At 35.9% G+C, this 18,867-nt stretch overlaps 1 protein-coding gene across 2 annotated transcripts in view; it reads right to left on the bottom strand.

Annotated features, from left to right (window-relative positions):
- Positions 1-18,867, bottom strand: part of FUT9 (fucosyltransferase 9) — a 165,887-nt gene that overhangs the window by 27,756 nt on the left and 119,264 nt on the right. Inside the window, exon 1 of one of the 2 annotated variants that reach the window (XM_054699037.1) lies at positions 14,758-14,819. The exons of the other annotated variant lie outside the window; for it this stretch is intronic. The gene's annotated coding sequence lies outside the window, so the exon portion shown is untranslated. Of the gene's footprint in view, positions 1-14,757; positions 14,820-18,867 lie in introns of those variants that run through there. 2 annotated transcript variants of the gene reach the window in all.

The raw sequence follows: 18,867 nt of genomic DNA, 5'->3' as shown, positions 1-18,867 counted from the left end.
ACGTAATTTTCTTTCATCTGCTAAAAGGACAAAAGTATTCTTAAAACTGTGTCCAGCTTTTTATGACACGTTGTTAACTCTTGAGGTAATCTAAAGATCTTGTATTCGTGATTTTTTTTTAAGATTTATTTTTATTTATTTATACAAGCACTGGGTATAGTCAGAAGCGCGGGAGGGTGAGAGAATTCACCAGAGCCAGAGCAGGGAGCAGAGCAGGCAGAAGGACCCAAGTACACTGATGAGGGGAGCAGCAGGTGGCAGGAGAGGTCTGCGCGCCATGTGGGAGGTCTGCACGCCATGTGGGACCCTCCTCTGGTGTGGTGGCCGGGGAGCAGCCAGGGATCGAACTGGCGCTGCAGAGGCTGCGGGCAGCTTCGCAACCCAGCGCTCAACCGCTGCGCCACCGGGGAGGCCCCGTATTCGTGATCTTAACCTCAGGCCTGATTAAGACAAACCTAGTCCTGTCAGTATTGCACTGAGTTGGTCCTTGTCAGAGAACTATTTGCTTTTAAAATCTTTCATTGCCACTCTGAAATTAAGTATTGTTTCATAGTAGTTTATGTAAGCATTTTAACACTTATGACAAAATGTCCCCCAAATCAAAATTCTAAAATTAACTGTTTTGGCTAACTAAATGTCACTGGTGATTGACCCTGTGCCTTCCTCAACTGCTCTGATGGGAACCTCATCCTTTCAAGTTGCTCAAGCTGTTAGGGGGAAAAGGATGTTCTAAAGGTAATTTCATACAGGCTTTGTGGACTCCACCCCCACTCCAGACCATAGGGGACTACACTGTTTTCTCTCACACGTATATTCAATTCGGCAGGAAATTCTGTTGGCTGTGATTTCAACTTATATAAATAACTCACTACTTCTCTTTATTTTCAAGACTACTTTTAAACCAAGTCATTGTTATTTTTCTTCTGGTGAAATGGTCTCTTCTTCCTACTTATATTTTTATGTCCCTCACAGTCCGTTTTTAATTTAGATGCTAGACAGTGTGTAAATTTTAAGTGGTATCACTCCACTCTTCTGCTTAAAACTTTCCACTGACTCACTGTGATAGAAACGCACACACACACACACACACACACATACACATACACACACACACACACACACACTCTGGCCTATGCCTCTGGTTTCTAATATCCTTCTGATTTCCTAAATGATAATATATTGGGAACTTTTCTTTGGTCTTTGACGAGATTTCCTGACACCACAATCCTAAATCCCTTGGAATTTGCAGGTGATAGGAGTGTCTCTTGTTCTAAGGAGGCAACACTATGTGGGCTCAGGATGGGGCTAGCCAAGTCATGAATAGAAGCTTGGAACTTTCAGCCTTTATGTATCCCACATAAAGGGAGAGGGAATGGAATGATTAATCATCAGTCATGCCTACATGATGAAACCGGTGTAAAACCCAAAGGTATGGGATTCAGATCACTTCTGAGTTGGTGGATACACTGAGGTGCTCAGAGAATGGTGTGCTCAGAAAAAAAAAATGTGGAAACTGTGCTCCTTTCCACAGACATCACCTTATGTAGCTCTTCACCTGGCTATTAAACCACATCCTGGCTACTAAACCACATCTGAAATGGGCACAGTCTTTTGGGAATGAGCCCTTAACTGGTGGGATCTGATGTGATCTCTAGGTAGATATGTCAAAACTGAATTAAATTTTGGACACCCAGCTTGTGTCACAGAGAACTGCTTGGTATGTGAAAAACTCCCACACATCTGGTATTTCAAGTGTTGTTTGAGTGGGTAGTAGTGTTAGAGTAAAGGAGAAACACAAAGGAGTAGTGTTGGTTTTTCCTATAGACACTCCATTTTACTTTGGGAAGATCTTATAATTTTATTATTCCCTTGTTTACTTCATCACTCACTCATTATCAGCTTTAGTACTCCTACATATACTAGTTATCATGTTGCTTAGGAATTTGACTTAAGAACTCTCAGTATCTTTCAATATTATCTCAACTTTCAAAGCTAGAAGCTACACAGTTATTTATTAAAAATCACACCCAATAAACTCCATTTCCAGAAGTATTCTTTAAATTATTAATAAGCTTGCCTCTCTCAAATTTAAAACAATCATTTTATGTTCTGAATTTTTTTTTTCAGGCTCAATAATAGAAACATTTAAGCACATAAAAAGCAAAAAAGTCACAAATAGATGGTGTCACATATGTTTACTAGGTACTAGTTACTGGCTCACATATCACATTTTAAAAAAATCAATAGTTTAGGAAATATGTATTTTTGGCCAATAGCTTTTAAGGGTTAATGATTCCTATTTTGTTGATTAAGGTTAAACAAAAAGCAAAAAAAAAAAAATCTTTAATAAAAAAAAAATGTTAAAATTAAATTCTTACGGTTCCTACAAGGAACTTAAAATGGAATGTCAGAATTTTTTTAATAAGTCAAATGTAACATAATGCTAGAAAAAAGATTTTTAAGCTGTTACATTGTGCTAGTTAAATAACCTTTGAACAATTGACAATATATAGAAGTCAGTTTTACTTACTATTTCCCCCCATCTAATGTTGCATTATCATATTTAACTGTCCTTCAAAGTTTTGATCCATTAAACCTGTCACTTACATTATTGTTTAAAATGAAAACTATGAAAGATATCATTTTTTGAATGCTGTTGAAGCAATTTGAATTGTATTCCCTCTCTCCCTCTTTCTTTTGTCTTCATATAAAGAGACTAGAAGGAACCAGAGTTGAGGAAATGTACTTCCCCAATCAGCTAAATCTTTGATAGTCTTTTCTTTTGGAGAGAAGGTTCTTTTTAGGGAAATTGCTCTACAATATTTCACACTGATTATTTTCCCCCGCCATTAGAGAACTAGAGAGGATCTTGGCTCTTTAGTAGGAGAATCTAGTGGGTCTTCTAAGTGGTAAAACTAAAGAAAAAAATTAGAGATTTCTACAGTGTGTAGCTCTCACCAGTTTCTCGTTCAGGCCAGTTTGTACTCAGTCTTGGCAGTCATGGGAATTACCACCTCAATATTTCTTCTAGTTTGTGGCTCCAGCAACTTCTCTTCCAGATAGAAAAATGGTAACTATATTCATAAGATTAACTACCTCTGTATTTTGGTGAGTATTTTGCCTTGTGACCTCAGTTCTCCAGTGGGTTCAAAAAATATTTGACTTTCAGTTGATTAGCTTCCTCCTTATTTTAAAGATAGAGTGACAACTTCCAAGCTTTTTACATGTGTAGCTGAAACCAGATATCCCCAGCATAGCTATTTAAATTTAATGGAAACTAAGTCTAGTTAAATAAAATTTAAAATTTTGAATCTCAATCACATTAAACATATACTCTTGAGGCATTTATTATACACACACACACACACACACAAAATCAAAAACCAAATCAAAAATTCTAGTAGCTAATTAAAATTTTGGGTGTGTAAAATATGCAAAATCACATGAAGACAGTTTTAAAGTTATTATGTGACAGTCACTTGCATTCTTTATGTGTCAGAATACATTGGATCTCAACTCAGAGTTTTGTTAGTATTATATAGAGAGCACTTTTTATTTTGATTGCAATAAATCCTTCTAGTCAACTCTTTAGTTATCTTACATTGTCAAATTTTCTCTTATCTAGGTTTTATTGGGTTCATGCAAGGTAAACCTAAGACAATGGTTTACAATTTCATCTTAAAAGATAATACTCTTACTGACCCATTTATCTTGTCATGTTAGCTGCCTTGTGAAATTTCTTTGGAGAGTTCACCTAGGACATCTCAAAAAGATGTTTCTGTGATGATGGAAATGTTCTATAATCCAGGGACAAAAACACAAGGATATAAACCCATTAAAAGATTAAGGTTTGATCATAAGATTACTGAGCACTTAACCATCTAGCCAACATGCCTACAGGACTCCAGGACAATAGTGGATTGCAGCTGAAAGAGATGCAGACTCTAAAGAACCGTTTTTAGAAAACTAGCAGAAAAAGTCTAAGAGAAAATGGAACAGGAAGACAATAAGACAATAATAGAGACAAAATGAGGACACTGGCAGAATGCTAAGTCTCTAGAACCTACAATAACAAAAGCACAATCATCAAGCAGTCCAACTCCAAACCAGATTAACATAAAATCTCATACTAAAGACCTATTTCCCTCAATTCCTATGATAGACCTCTAGTTTACAATAAAAATGACAAAATATCCTAAAAGGAAAAGCACATTCTGGAAAAGATAAGCATCAGAATAGACTCAGATTGACTGACACAGATTTTAGAGTTATCATACAACAAAATGAATGGAAAGATACAGAATTTCAGAAATTGAACACATTGAAAAGAGCCAAATAAACATTCTAAAATTGAAAATATACTTTCTGAAATTAAGGACTCACTTGATGTGTTTAAGAATAGACTGGGTTTGGAACAGTCTTTAACATAAGGACTCAGAAAATCTACTAGCACTTGCTGGGAATAGTGAGCAGTCCTTCTTCATATTCCATGATAAAAAGCATAGAGGAATGGCATATTTTCTTAGAGTTATCTGGTATTCACCATATTAATAATAAAGAAATTATAGGTATTACTTTTTTCTTTGTTTTTATTCTATACAATGCAGTTTATTTACCAGAAATGTGAATTCATAACATAGGTAAACATGAAGCCTCTTTTTTGAATTTTCTTTCTTTTGCTAATCATTTCTACTCTGGTGTTATAAAAGTAAATAAACTTAGACCTTCCTTTACTGGAGGAATATATCTCTCAATTTACCCTTACCCTATAGAAGTAGATGGAAGTTATCCAGTGATTATATTCTCCCTTTACATAATAATTTAGGAACAGAATATTCAACCTTCCTACTTTTCTCCCTTCTTGCCCACCTCCTTCCCAGCCTCCTCTCTGGTCATCACCTTCTCATGATGTTATTATTTCTACCACATCAGGTAAAAAATAAGCAATAATAGTGAAAAATCCAAAAGGGGTAACTTTTTCATGGAAAAAGATATTATTTACAATGTAGATAGATAGATAGATAGATAGATAGATAGATAGATAGATAGATAGACAGATAGATCTGCATTATCATTTAGCCATGCAGTCACCAAAGCCCAGTTCCATAGATTATTAAGAGCAAAACTACCTTTGATGGTAAAATCATTAAAATTTATCGACATCCATTATTAGGTTGTCTTTCCCACTTTTTTTTTTGGATTGATGTGGGACAAATTAGTAAAATATCAAGTTAGACAATTTTTTTCTCATCAATTTAGTAAATAATACCTTGAATGTTGATAGAATTTTATAGCTCTTTAAAAGTTTTCATATATATTATTACAACTACATTTACCAATTATTTCACTAGATTGGTTCCAGTGACACTTCCCAAATCAGGCAAACAAAACTATTTGTTACTCAACTAGAAATATAGTCAGTGGTAAAAATAAACTTATTTTTATTCTGCAAACCAAATGACACAGTTTCATGTCTTTCAGAAACACAAATAATTAGTTGCTGAAAAGATTGGGTAATCCAGAATTTTATTCAAAGTTCCTTTCCCAGTCCTACCCCAAACTTTTCAGAGTCACAGTCTTATCATTGACATAGGCTTCAGAATTCCTAACATTAATTCAGTGTGTCAAAAATTAAGTTAGTTGTGCCCACACCATTTTAAACTTTGAGCCATCTTTTAAATTGGAAATACAAGGCATGGGAATATTTTTAAAAGATCACTCAGAAAGACTACAGGAACAAGAATTTAAAAAGCCCTTTTATCTCTGTGTAAATAAAAATATTTCAATTATTTTTCTATCCTCTACTTTTCTCTGATGTTTTTTGAAATATAAATTTAAATCAGTAAAGAAATATATTCAAGAAATAATCAGTGAATATAAAGTAGTACTGTCAAAAATAGCTGTGATAGGAACGAAAGGTATATATGTTTAACTTTATCACAAAAAAGTATAATTAGTGATGCAATTCATCAATACTAGCTAATACTTATAAAGTCAAAATAATGCATTTTTTTAACCCTTCTGATATAAGATTCACCAATGAAACTATCAAGCCCGATTCATCCAGTCACTCAATTAAGATATACTGGTCTCCTGTTAGACGCTAAATTAGAATAACATGCTAAGAACTGAGAAGAAAGATGAAAAGATCCTGGCTTCAGTAGAAAACAGTTTAAAGCACAAAGGGTAATTAGAAATACCATGACAGACTTTATACAAGTGAAAGAGAACAAGTCTGAGAGATTTAGTCAGTATAATTAGTACGGCTATGGAAGCCTGTTTTGCAAAACATTTCTAGAAAATATACATTTTTCAGTTATCTCAAAGATATATAAGTTTACGGATATATTTGGTCTTTTTTTTAAAGATTTTTAAAATTTTTTTTTTTTAGATTTATTTATTTATACAAGAACTGGGGTACAGGCCAGATGTGCGGGAGGGTGAGAGGACTCACTAGAGACAGAGCAGGGAGCAGAACAGGCAGACAGACTGAAGACACTGCTGAGGGGAGCAGTGGGCGAGACAGGAGAGGTCTGCCGTGCTATGTGGGTGTCTCCCTGGCTGGCCAGGAATCGAACCTGCACTGCAGAGGCTGCGGACAGCTTCACAGCGCTGCGCTTAACCCACTGTGCCACCAGGGAGGCCCTATATTTGGTCTTATAGAACCTATCGGAATAACTGATTTTCTAGTTTCTCATGACTTTTACACCATTCAATTAATTTTGGAAGGGACGATTGCTTTAAAAGAGATGCTTTTAATTTTTTCTTCCTTTTTAGCTCAAGTCAATGGTCAGTACATCATCATTCAGAGGGCAAAGTCAGGGATACATCTGATATTCTATGAATGAGTGCTTAAAAATAATTTTAACAAATGATACTAAAGCTCTAAGGATACAAACCTAGTTAACTGTTATTGGAAAGAGGAGAAAACTTGATTTTTTTAGCCATTAATGACAAAGAATTAAGTCATGGACACTTAAGGTGGTGAACCATCAAATGTAATGGCATGGAAATAGCAGACATTAGAGATTCTTTAAATCTCTCCAGAATATTTGATCATCCAAAGAAGAGAGTGATTTCCTTGTCTGAGACTAGTTAATGAGTGTCTTTCCCTAGATTCACAACAAGAGTAATTGCGGAATTAGGGATCAGTTTTTTTTAACCTATTGCAAATGGTTTCCACCTGAAAAAGTTAGTAACTTCCTTGGTAGGGCATGGATACAAAGATATTAATATTTGACATTTATAACATAGAAAGTTTAACTTACATAGGACAGTGTTTACTGCTTCTATATTATACATCTACACAGTGGAGACAGTCCTTCTATCTAGCACATCCATTATGAGATGATGATTAAAGACCATTAAGCTGCCACCTTGTTTTGAAATTACATATTAGAAATGGAATCAGCAAGAGTGTGTCCATTTGTTTGTTTACTTAGAAATGGCACAGAAATAAAATTTAGCTGTAATTAAGACAGATGACATTAAAATTATAGTAAACACTAACCACATTTTTTTAGAACAACAGATTGCAAAAGCACTACTTAGAAGTCATCATTGTTGAGGCCATTTCTAATTATCTTTTATTATAATGTTAGTTCAACTAGTGATACTTAGAGACTGGGTAATATAATTGATAAAAATGAAATTTCAGATTTAGAGAGAAAAATAAATAGCTATGGAAATCATATTGGCTATAAATATTTTCCTTTCACTTCCACTTTATCATTACAAAAAAAATCTACAATCATTAATGAGTTTGTCTCTAAAGAGATGACAGACAGCAGTAACCATGAAAATAATTGATCATTGGATTATCAAAAGAGAAAAAGAGGCAAGGCATTGTTACTCTGTATTAATGTGTCATTGATTCACATTATCATTGCAAGGCTAAGTAAATTTTTTTTTAATATTTTTATTTTTATTTATACAAGAACTGGTGTACAGGTCAGAGGCGCGGGAGGGTGAGAGGATTCACCAGAGAGAGCGGGGAGAAGAACAGGCAGACAGACCGAAGACACCACTGAAGGGAGCAGCGGGCAAGGTAGGAGAGGTCTGCCACACCATGTGGGTTTCTCCCTGGCCGGCCAGAAATCGAACCCGTACTACAGAGGCTGCGGACAGCCTCACAGTGCAGCGCTCAACCTACTGCACCACAAGGAAGCCCAAGGCTAAGTAAATTTTAATGAGAAGTGGATTCATTTCCTGTTTGGAAAATGTGTATATAAAGATATAACCTATCTTTATATATTTTTTAAATCATTACCTGAATCAACTTTATAGTCCTCATTGGCATTTAAACATAAAATTCAAACATTTAATATTTCTATCTTGTTTTTGCTCCATTTAAAGAATTATTAAAACCTTAGTTGATTTTTAAATATCATTTCCTTCATTAACTTTAAACTAGAACTTTCCTATAACTTACATAAATACTCCCAAATTTAGTATAGAGTTCACTCTGATGCAGTGCATATCCTCTAAGTAGTTTTTTAGGCAATCACTTCCAAGAGAAAGCATAAAAAATTGTTCAGAATAATAGAAAGATTATGAAAAGACACAAGTTCCTTTTACCGTTTCATAGCATTTATTTAACAAATTTTGAGGACCTCAAAGTCATCCTCTCTAATATTCTTAGCAAACTGCTAACAAATTTCTGAAGTACTATGGGCAGAAGAGTTGTCACATCCATTTCACAATTAATAAGGAAATGAAAGTGTAGGTATTGATTGTGTTGTGTGGAATCAAAGAACAAATAGATAATAGAAGTGGCCAGATCTTTTTTAGCCCTGTTAGTGTGTCATGGTTTCATAATGTCTTTCTCTAGTCCTAGGTATAGTCAACTAAATTCCTTTGTGGGTTAAATTCAAGGCAGAAGCTTTGCCTTTTATTTCTCTCTCTTTTCTCCAACAACAAACCAACCCAAATTTAATGGGAACTGAGGGAAAAAAGAACATTTCAAACTAACAGTTCCTTCCCATTATTTTATTTAATGGTAACATACTTCAGTTTCTTAGATATAAAAACTCACAATGTATATTCAAGATCCAAATTGCAATGCACAATAAAAAGGAGATATTTCATTTATATTTTATATGAACTGGGCTTATCGTAGGTGGCACAAAAAACAATATAATACTTTTTTAAAAGAATGTTCCAAAGCCTTATGGGGAAAAGTTGAGCTAATAACAAAATTAGAAGGTATTATGATAGGTGTGCTGGCTCATATTGCCAATCCTCAAAGTATTTGCAGGTTGAAAAGAAAATTACCAGTCCCAGACCTGTATAAAATTTAAAACCATTCTAGTAATATTACATAGACCCCCAACTATGAGAAGTTATCAATTGAATAGCAAAATAGTAATTCCTTTTAGAGTCAGTTCTCCTCACTGCAACCACAAAATCCTAAATTAAATGGCTAGAAGGGACATCTTGGTTTTATAGTCTACAAAGAAATACGGTAATATAAAAAAATGTAACCACCTACAGAAGAAAGTCCTAGACAAGAAATAGTTAGAATGCACCCAACAGAGGCACATGAAGAAACAAAACCAGAAACTGATTGTTTTAATAATCAAATATTTAATACTACAAAAAGCAAACCATCTTTCTGCATGAGTTTGCAAGGGCTGCCATATAACAAAATGCCACAGATTTGGTGACTAAAAAAAGAAAAAGATTCATTTTCTTAGCATTGTAGAGCTTAGCAGTTCAAGATCAAGATGCTGAGAAGGTTGGGTCTTCTGCAGCCTCTTCTTTGGCCTGTAATGGTCACCTTTATCCTGCCTCTTCACAAGATCCTTCCTCTGTAGGTATCTCTGGTGTCTCCTCCTCTTATAAGGACACTAGTTATATTGCACCAGGGCCCAACACTAATGGCCTCATTTTAACTTAATTTCATTTTTAAAAGCCTAATTTCCAAATGCTGTTATATTAGATCTTCAATTTATGAATTGACAGAGGGAGAGGGAATCAATTCAGCCCATAACACCTTCCCCCAAATGAAAGAAAAGCCTTCATAATAAATCCTTTGACATTGTCTTTTTTCCTTGCTCTGAACTCGTAATTAGTAATGTCTAGATTTCAGGGAAACCTAGAAAGCAGATTTTTAAATCTTTATAAGGATGTTAAGAACATAAACTTCATAAAAAGGCAGATGGTATGGGGAAATGAACCTCAATTGCTATAGAATCAAGAGATTCTTTGCTGATTTTTGCATACAATAGTGCAAATGTTTTAGTAATTTAAATGAAAGACTAGCTAGTTCTCCTGCCTGTCTGTCACTGTGCAGGTGTGTCTTTCATAAACCATTTCCATTTGCAAAGCAGCAGCAGCAGCTCTTTCAGCCCACTTGTATCTAGGCAAGTATCTTTTCCTTTCCTTTCCTTAATAATCCTGTTCTTTTAAAATAAAAAAAATAAATAAATATAAATAATTAATGAGAGCCTATGTAAATGTTAAGAAAATGTTGTGGGTAGGTACTAGGACTAGCATTGTCGCCTCAGCAGCACTGCTAGCTCCATATTGCTTAGCAGGCAAGCCCTTTGGATGACTGAATCCACCCCAGGACAGAATTTCCCTAAATTTTAATCTGATGCTGATCCATGGTTTCTAATTTGTATAAACAGGATTTGCCTAATTACAGTGACTTATGGACACTATTGTTATAAAAGAAGTTATCTTTGTATCTGGTGGGTGAATATCATCCTACAACTGTGTACAGTTGCTGTTTTGCAAACACAAGGAAAATTAAGTCTAAGAATGACGATTTTCATGGAAGACAAAAGAGCCGAGAAAACTGTAAGGAGATTCAGTTAGATTTCCATAAAAGCCTTCCACCTCTGGACTCTTAAATTACATAAGCTAATATATTACTCTTTTCAGGTGACCTAAAAGAAGTGTGTTCTGTGATTTCCAATTAATAATCAAAATATATTTCTTTGTTTTTTTTAACTTTTGCAATTAAAAACTACAATTAAAAAAAAAACTTGGCCAGATCATTATTGTTATATAGACAATCAGAAAAGTGTAACTGAAAACTGAGAATTAAGAGTAGATCACCATTTGAGAAAATGATTTTGCTCCTCTGTGATTTTGTATTCCTTTAATTTTTGCTAATATTCAACTCAAGAATTGTGATGAGTATTATTAAAGAAATAACTTTAAAGTAGTTTGAGTTCTGAGTTCAAGGATATTATAAAGCATCATCATTATTAGTGTATGGAAGCAAATGTTGTGTCAAACAAGTTTTAACATTGGATTGAAATCATCTATTCCACTTTCTGACATTACTCACATTGCAAAGTAATCTTGAAATAGTTTCAAGAAACACACAGAAACATGGAGCTTGATAATCAAATTCAGAGGCAGAAGACAAATGTAATAGCTTCCTCTCCAGGAAAATTAAGAATTCAATCATTTCCTCTCCAGATTGAGATTGGTGGCTGATCATTATTAGTAAAAGAAATGTTTCTGAAAGCAGCAGGAAATTAATTCTATGGCATATAGAAATAAAGACATTCTATTTTTTTTTCTTAAATGACAACAGTAATCCTAGCATTCATAAATGAAACCTACAAAGAAACTCTGGGGAAGAAAGATTTAAGACAGGGAGATAAATGAAAGAATTCAGGAGGCAGGCAGTATTTTCCATATTCTCATTTAACAAGTTACTATTTCTGTCTTGTCTGAGTAAAAACCTTTGTAGAGATTTTAGATATAATATTCATTATTAGAATACAGACAGCTTTCTAGTGGATGTCATCTGATTTTGTATTTGCTTGGCTTAATTCAGTCTGACTTCTTTGAGTTTTCAGGATATTTCTCAATTCCATACTTAGGAATATATTTGGAATATTCATATTTCTCTCATCTACTTATAGAAAACCTTACACACATAAAAAATGACACATCGGTTTTTTCTGATTTCTAACACCCCTCCCCCAATGCACATTAACACAGAAATCAGTTGATGCCTAATGTCCTTTGTGATTTTTAGGAGAAGAGGGCAGAGAGGAATGAAGCGGTTGATCTGAAAGGGCACGAAGCACATTTCAGATGAGTTCAGAGAAATCAAATCTCAATGATTTGATTGGATATTCTTCTAAAATTGTCTATAGCATGGATTTTTGAAAACTTTTCCCATCAACAACCAACAACTATATACTTTCTCCCAACTTTAATGAGATAGAATTGACAAATAACATTGTGTAAGTTTAAGTGTACAATATAATGATTTATATATATATATATATTTACATAAAATAATTGTACAAGGAAGGTTAGTGAGCATATCCATCACAGTTGTCATTCTTTGTGTGTTTGTGGTGAGAACTTTTAAGATCTATTCTCTTGGCAACTGCCCAATATAAAATACAGTTAAATATTTTTATTAAGTACCCCAGTGTTTGCTGTCCACTTAGTAGATGGAAAAAATGCTAGGCTTGCTTTAAGGTAGTCTACTTTAATAATGAGAACAATTAATGACCTCTTTATCATACATAAAACATCTATGTACTTTATTGCTGTTTCTATCATTTTCCCCTAAATGTACGGAGACACAGTTTGCAAGTCCTCTGTGATGCAAAGTTTAGCTTTCACTGAACCATGCATATGGGAATGAAAACACTTTCATATAATATTCTTCTGGTGTTGCTTTGAGTGAATTTTAAGCAACATTCTTTTGAAAAGCAGTAATTCTACATTCACAACTCTATCAACTAAATGGGTGGTAATATTATTTGTACTTGGCAGAATATTCATAGGCAAAGTCACTCAGTAAATCATATTCTAAAAGGACATATGTAATAACTCCAAGTGCTGTGACCCTAGGTAGGCAGGCAATAGATAAGTCCTAACGTAGTCCCTTCATCTAAAATAGCTGTGGCTATAGAGCAGATTGCTTCTTATGAAAATATTATTGTCCAGAATTATAAAGCCTCACTCCATTGAATCATTTATTTGAGAAATTCATACTGAACAGCTTCTATGTATAAGGAACTAGGTCTCCAAAGGTGAGCAAAACAGACATAACCCAGTTCCCCCAGACTTTTGGTCCAGTGAGAGACAGCCAGGGAAACTGAACTGAATGTGAGGAGTGCTATGAGAGGTGACAAAATGCTGCAGGAGCACAAGTGGGCTCCAAATGGCAATGGGAGGAACATTAACTTATAAATCTTAACCTTGGGGATAAAGTCTGGGCCTATTTCTAGATGTGGGTGGCACCAGCATATACAGTGTGTAATATACAAAACCACGATAGAAGAACTTGTGACCTTACGGGGGTCTATGTCCAAGGACAGGCCCTTGAGTCATACCACACCAGACTTTAAAAGACAGGTTCCTTCTCCATGATTTCTCAAAATGCAATATTGCTCTCACTTTAAGAAAAGATGGGAAGAATGCACTAAATATATATCTAAACTTTTTTTTCTATAGGCTGTGACATCAAGTGAACCTGTAAATAAGAGTGCTCTGTGATCCCTTTTAGAATGCTTCTCAACTTCATCTCTAATTTGTTTCTTGTATTTCTTCGAGATTGCCATTGTTTTCTACCTCAAAATATGGAGCTTGAGAGATCCTTTTATGATAAGAGGCAGGCTTTGGTGATTAAAAATAGTTTCAAAGCTCACAGTTATGTTTCAATTATGTAACTCTTTTTTATACTGGATGGTTGCCTCCAGAAGAAATAGGATAAATTATTCCTTAGGTCCAAAATATCCTAGTTGGAACTCAAAGCTCATGAGATGAGGATAGTGAATCTGTATTTAACAAAACTCTGTTCATAGCTTTGTGTAACACATCTCTTGAGATTTTAGGAAAGTTTTATTGTGCATAACTTTGGCAAGTGAGCTAGCATATGGATGTGCTCTGAGGCCATTTACAGTGCCCTGACAAGAAGAAGGCAAGACCGATGTCTTTACCAGACAAAATCTTTAATGAAGGCTAGTCTCCTTGAAGTATGTCTGTATTTGATCTGATAACAGGCAAACAATTTCATTCCACCTTAGGCAGCAAAGACAAGAAGGAATGTATAAATTCTTCCACTATCTTTGATAGATTTTCTTTTCTCTCTGTTAAAATGAGATTATCTCCTTCAGACAGTGTAATATATTTGGGGAGAGGGAACCAAGTTTCTCTTATACATAACCTATAATAGGCTGACCTATTGAATGAGGCTCATCTTAAAGTAGAAGTTACCCTAAGGATAACTCCCTATTGAAATTATTCAGTGCATTTAAATCTCAAGAAAACCAGACTCTTTCCTTACTTTAGAGTAAATTTGACATCTATTTTAGCCTTCGGTGACTTAAGGTTAAAACATTTTCTGTCTCTCACCAAGTCTGCTAACTTTGGAAATCACATATACAAAATATAAATTAGTGCCTCCCTGGTAGAGCAGGGGGTTAAGCCTCGCACTATCAAGCTATCAGCAGCCACTGCAGCACAAGTTACAAGTTCGATCCCCAGCCAGGGAGCTAACCCACATGAGATAGCCGAACTCTCCTGTCTCTCCCACTGCTCCCCTCAGCAGTGTGTATTTCAGTCAATCACCTATTCTGCTCCACACTCTGTCTCTGGTGAGTCCTCTCACCCCCCACACCTCTGGCCTACACCCCAGCTTTTGTATACATAAATAAATACATCTTAAAAATATATAAATTAGCATTTAATTTGCTACCTGCAACTCTAAATTTTGGGAATCTCACTTTTCCTTTTTGTTGCCATATTGATAAATACAAGGTAAATAAATACCTGCTATCAGTAGTATGGCTCAAATCTCAAGATGAATTATGTACCTTGTTATTATAAAACTTCAGAACCTAAAATAGGAAAAAAGTGGGAGTTGTTAGTGTTATCTCACCTCTACCCCCAATCCTAGGAAATCACATGTGCATTTTATTACTATTCTTATACCAGATTAGTTCCACACAGCTCAAATATAGGAAGGTTTACTGTTCACAGATCTGGGATATTCTGAAAAGAGGTAGGCAGTCTGCCTATTATGTACTTCAGGTGGAACACAGGTCGATTTTCAGTGGCACATGTATTAGATGCTACTGCTGAGCTGTTGAGCTGGCATCACCTCTTTCAACCCATCCTACACAATGCTGCCAGAACAAATCTCCTAAAGCACAGCTCTTGTTCTGTTACTCCCTTTCTCAAGCCATTAGTGTATTCCTAAGGGGCACCTAGTAACCCAAACTTTAGGGGTGCATGCTCTAAAAGGGATTCTGCCATTTGTTGTTGTATACAAGGAAAAGGGAAGTACATTCTTACTGAGAAGGATTATAAACAGAATTAGCGTGCATAGAGATGAAAGAGACGATATTCCTAAGAACAGTATCCTAGTAAAACTCCCTCAAATTACCCAGGCCATTGTGAACAAATGCCCAACCAAACATGGTCAGCCAGAAGAAGGGCTGCTGAGGCCTCAAAACTTGCCACCAGTTTAAAAGTACTTCCTGTCAGGAAACCAAAAGAAAGGGATTAAGCAGGTCCCAAAGAGCTGGGACCAAAGGAGAGATTCAGCATTTAAAATGTATCAAATAATTCACCGAGAAGTCAGAACAATGGCTGCCATTGTTTCTGACAAGAATAATCTCTCACGTGTTTCTTAAGCACATTGTCCCTTCCAAGTGTCTCTACATGTCTGTCCTCTATGTGCCTCCTCCAAGTCCCAGGGTGCAAGTCAAAACTGGAAAAACAAGAAGTGGGCCTCCCTGCCTTCTCTGTCAATGTGGTCTGCTCAGTTCCACCCCTAGTTTTCAGTAACTCCCCTACTCAGAAAGTCTAACTCATAGTGCAGCGTTACTTTTAATTCAAGGTGGCTGCATTAAAAGTGGGTAGGGAAAATGGTGCCAGTTCAAGCACTGTGACGCTCCTCTCCTCTTTTTGGGGAAGCATTCTATATCAAAGGCTGATGATAATAGTCCATGTCAGGAATCTAGTAAGTTCCACCATCTGATGTCATATTGACCACTGTTTTCATTCACAAACTATAGAGGATCTGGAAAATGAAATACACTCTTTTCAGCACACGCCTTATATCTGACCCCTGGCTTTCTCTCCCTCCTCTACTTAGAATACTGAATCCCACCACCCCAAGTGTATTTGTGAATACACAGACACATACATGCACAATCATATTTCCATATTTTAAATTCTAATTCATTATAAAATGCCACTCTTGGAGAGGAAAAGGCAAATAGTAGACTAGCAGGACCCTAGAGTCACCTCTTTCCCTACAAGCACAAGAAACCAGCATCAGCATTGGATCAATTGCCTTTGAAAAAGAACAATTTGAGAATCAGAGTCTCCTAGAGGAAAAGAGAGGGAAACCATCAGTAAGGGTAGGAAAACCTGAGACACAGTTTCACCAGGAACAATATCAGGGCACCAGGCCTTAAGTTCGGAAGGGACATCAAGGGCATGGAGCTTCCCACTGGGGACTGAAGTGCTTGCTCCTGTAAGATATCCCAGCACACTGGAGAAGGGAGTGTAATAATCATCCAGTTGTGGAAGATAGAAGAGCTTTCCTTTGGAAAGCAGTGGAACTTGGGGAAGCAAAGGTCAGAGAAGAGGACACAGAAGGATACGGAGCACGACGGTGTTTTTTTTCCCTTGAACTGTGACTCTACTAGATGTCTTTTCTGGGCTACCCTTCATCTGAGAGGTGCCAACATGGGTGGGTGGTATACTAATTGAAATAGAATAAGGAGCCAGGGTTGGAGAGCCTATCACTCAGTACTTTGGCCATCAAGGTCTTGTGTGGTTTCTAGTCAGTTCTCGAATCTGCAGACCTACACCCAGCCCAGAAACTGGTTTTTAGGCGTCCATGGAAAATGCTGTAGAACTTGCTGTCAGTGAGCCAAAAATGTCTCCTACAGGCAACACCAGCAAACACTGGGATGCACTCACTCTTGCACTCTTGCTCCATCCAGGCTCCATGAGCTTCCTGGGCTCACTTATCTTCAGTAACCATGGAAGCATCTATCACTCAAGGAAATCTGTCTTTGGATCTTGCTGGGAGTAGATAAAAGCCTTGCTTTGGGCAAACTCCCATGGAACCACAAAACACCCACTACTTATCTATCTTGATTGAACAGACTTCTGGGCAGTCTACATGTTGCAGCTATGGCAGCTATAGTATCTACCTGTGGCCTGAGTCCCTAGTGCTCCTGGCCACACAGCTCTGGCCTAAGCCGCAGGGTAGTTGGCAAAGTATGCTGACATATGTGCTAGGTTGCTAAAGACTTGTGTTAAATGATCTCTAGCAGTCCCAAGAGACACTTGCCCCTCCAATCTGTAGTCTGTGAGCGCTTCCCAGGACTCACTTGCCTACAATACTTTGGGAATGGATGGCTCCCAGGGAAATCTATGCCTGCTGGATGTGTTGCCAACACCTGTGGACATGGTTAACATCTTCCCCTCCCATGTCTGAGTTCAGAATGTTTCTGGGCATTCTGTCTGCTACTGAGACCACAACCACTCCTGGTGACAGCCTGCTACTTAAGCCCACAACATCCTATATAATGTGCTGTTATGTGATCCTCAAATAAGTTTGGCTTGCAAAGTACACTGAGATCAAAACTAAGCTACAACTGAGGGATCATTCACAGACAAAGATTTATGGAAAAGCTTCAGTGGGAATCTCTTGAGCTGACAGTGATGGTGTCATCACTGTCATTTTTAAATTCTTTTTTCTTTTTACTGATCTTGTGTATGCCTTCCACTGGCCTAGCTCCTAACTCTCTGATTTCATCCTCTGTTTCCTCAAGTCTACTCTTGAGTACCTCTATTTTCTTTTTTTATTTCAAGCATTGTATTGATATTATATTTAGTTCAATTAATTTTGCATGGAGAGAAAAAAAAAGACACAAGCCATCAAAACTTATGGGACTTAGTAAAATCAGTACTAAGAAGGAAGTTTATACAGGCCTACATTAAGGTATAGGAAATTCCTCTAATGTCTAACCCTACACCTTAAAGAACTAGAAAAACAAAACTGAAAACCAGTAAGAGGAAGGAAATAACAAAATAAAGAAATACATATGACAGAAATGAAAAAGACAATACAAAAGATCAATGAAAACAAGAGCTAGTTCTTTGAAAAGAAATAAAATTGATAAACATTTAACTAAGATCACCAAGAAAACTCTAATAAATAGAATCAGAAAAATAAAAGAAGTTATAATAGGTATCACACAAATAAAAAGGATCATAAGAGACTACTGTGAACATCTTTATAGCAGTCAATTGGAAAATCTGGAAGAAATGAACAAATTCTTAGACCCATGCAAGCTTCCAAGACTGAATCAGAAGAAATAGAAAAACCAAATAGGCCAATTACAAGCAAGGACATTAAAACAGTAATCAATAATCTCCCAAAAAACAAAAAGCTAGGATCAGGTCAAACTCACAGCTATTTATTTTTTCTAGTATGTTCATATCTTAATACAATATATTCTTGGCTTTGATGATAAATGTGAATAATTGAGTTTTGCCAGATATTGATAATATAGATCTGATCTGACTATGGATCTGAGATAATGGAATTTGTGCAACTTAGTGAAATGAAGGCGTATACCAAAAGGTCATTTGTTTTAGGCATAAAATATTTGCCCATTTTGGGTTGTAAGTTATTGTGGGATACATTTTAAGTAAGTATTTTCCATTATGTCTTCAATGGACACTTTTTTATCTGTCTTAGAATCAGTTACTTGTCATCTAAATTAGTAATTATGTTCCTCATAAAGCCAAATTCACTCTGGTGGTGGTAGAAGAATTAAATTCAATTTAACAAGAATATGAAGGACTGGCTGTGTAAGATGATGTTAGCAGTGTACTATCTAAAATAGTCAA

This window comes from Talpa occidentalis, unplaced genomic scaffold (genome assembly GCF_014898055.3).
Source record: "Talpa occidentalis isolate TD23 unplaced genomic scaffold, MPIMG_talOcc4v2.1 talOcc4.2, whole genome shotgun sequence".
Taxonomy (NCBI): domain Eukaryota; kingdom Metazoa; phylum Chordata; class Mammalia; order Eulipotyphla; family Talpidae; genus Talpa; species Talpa occidentalis.
Note: the sequence above shows the minus strand (reverse complement) of the source record. Positions and strands in the feature narration are given on the sequence as shown.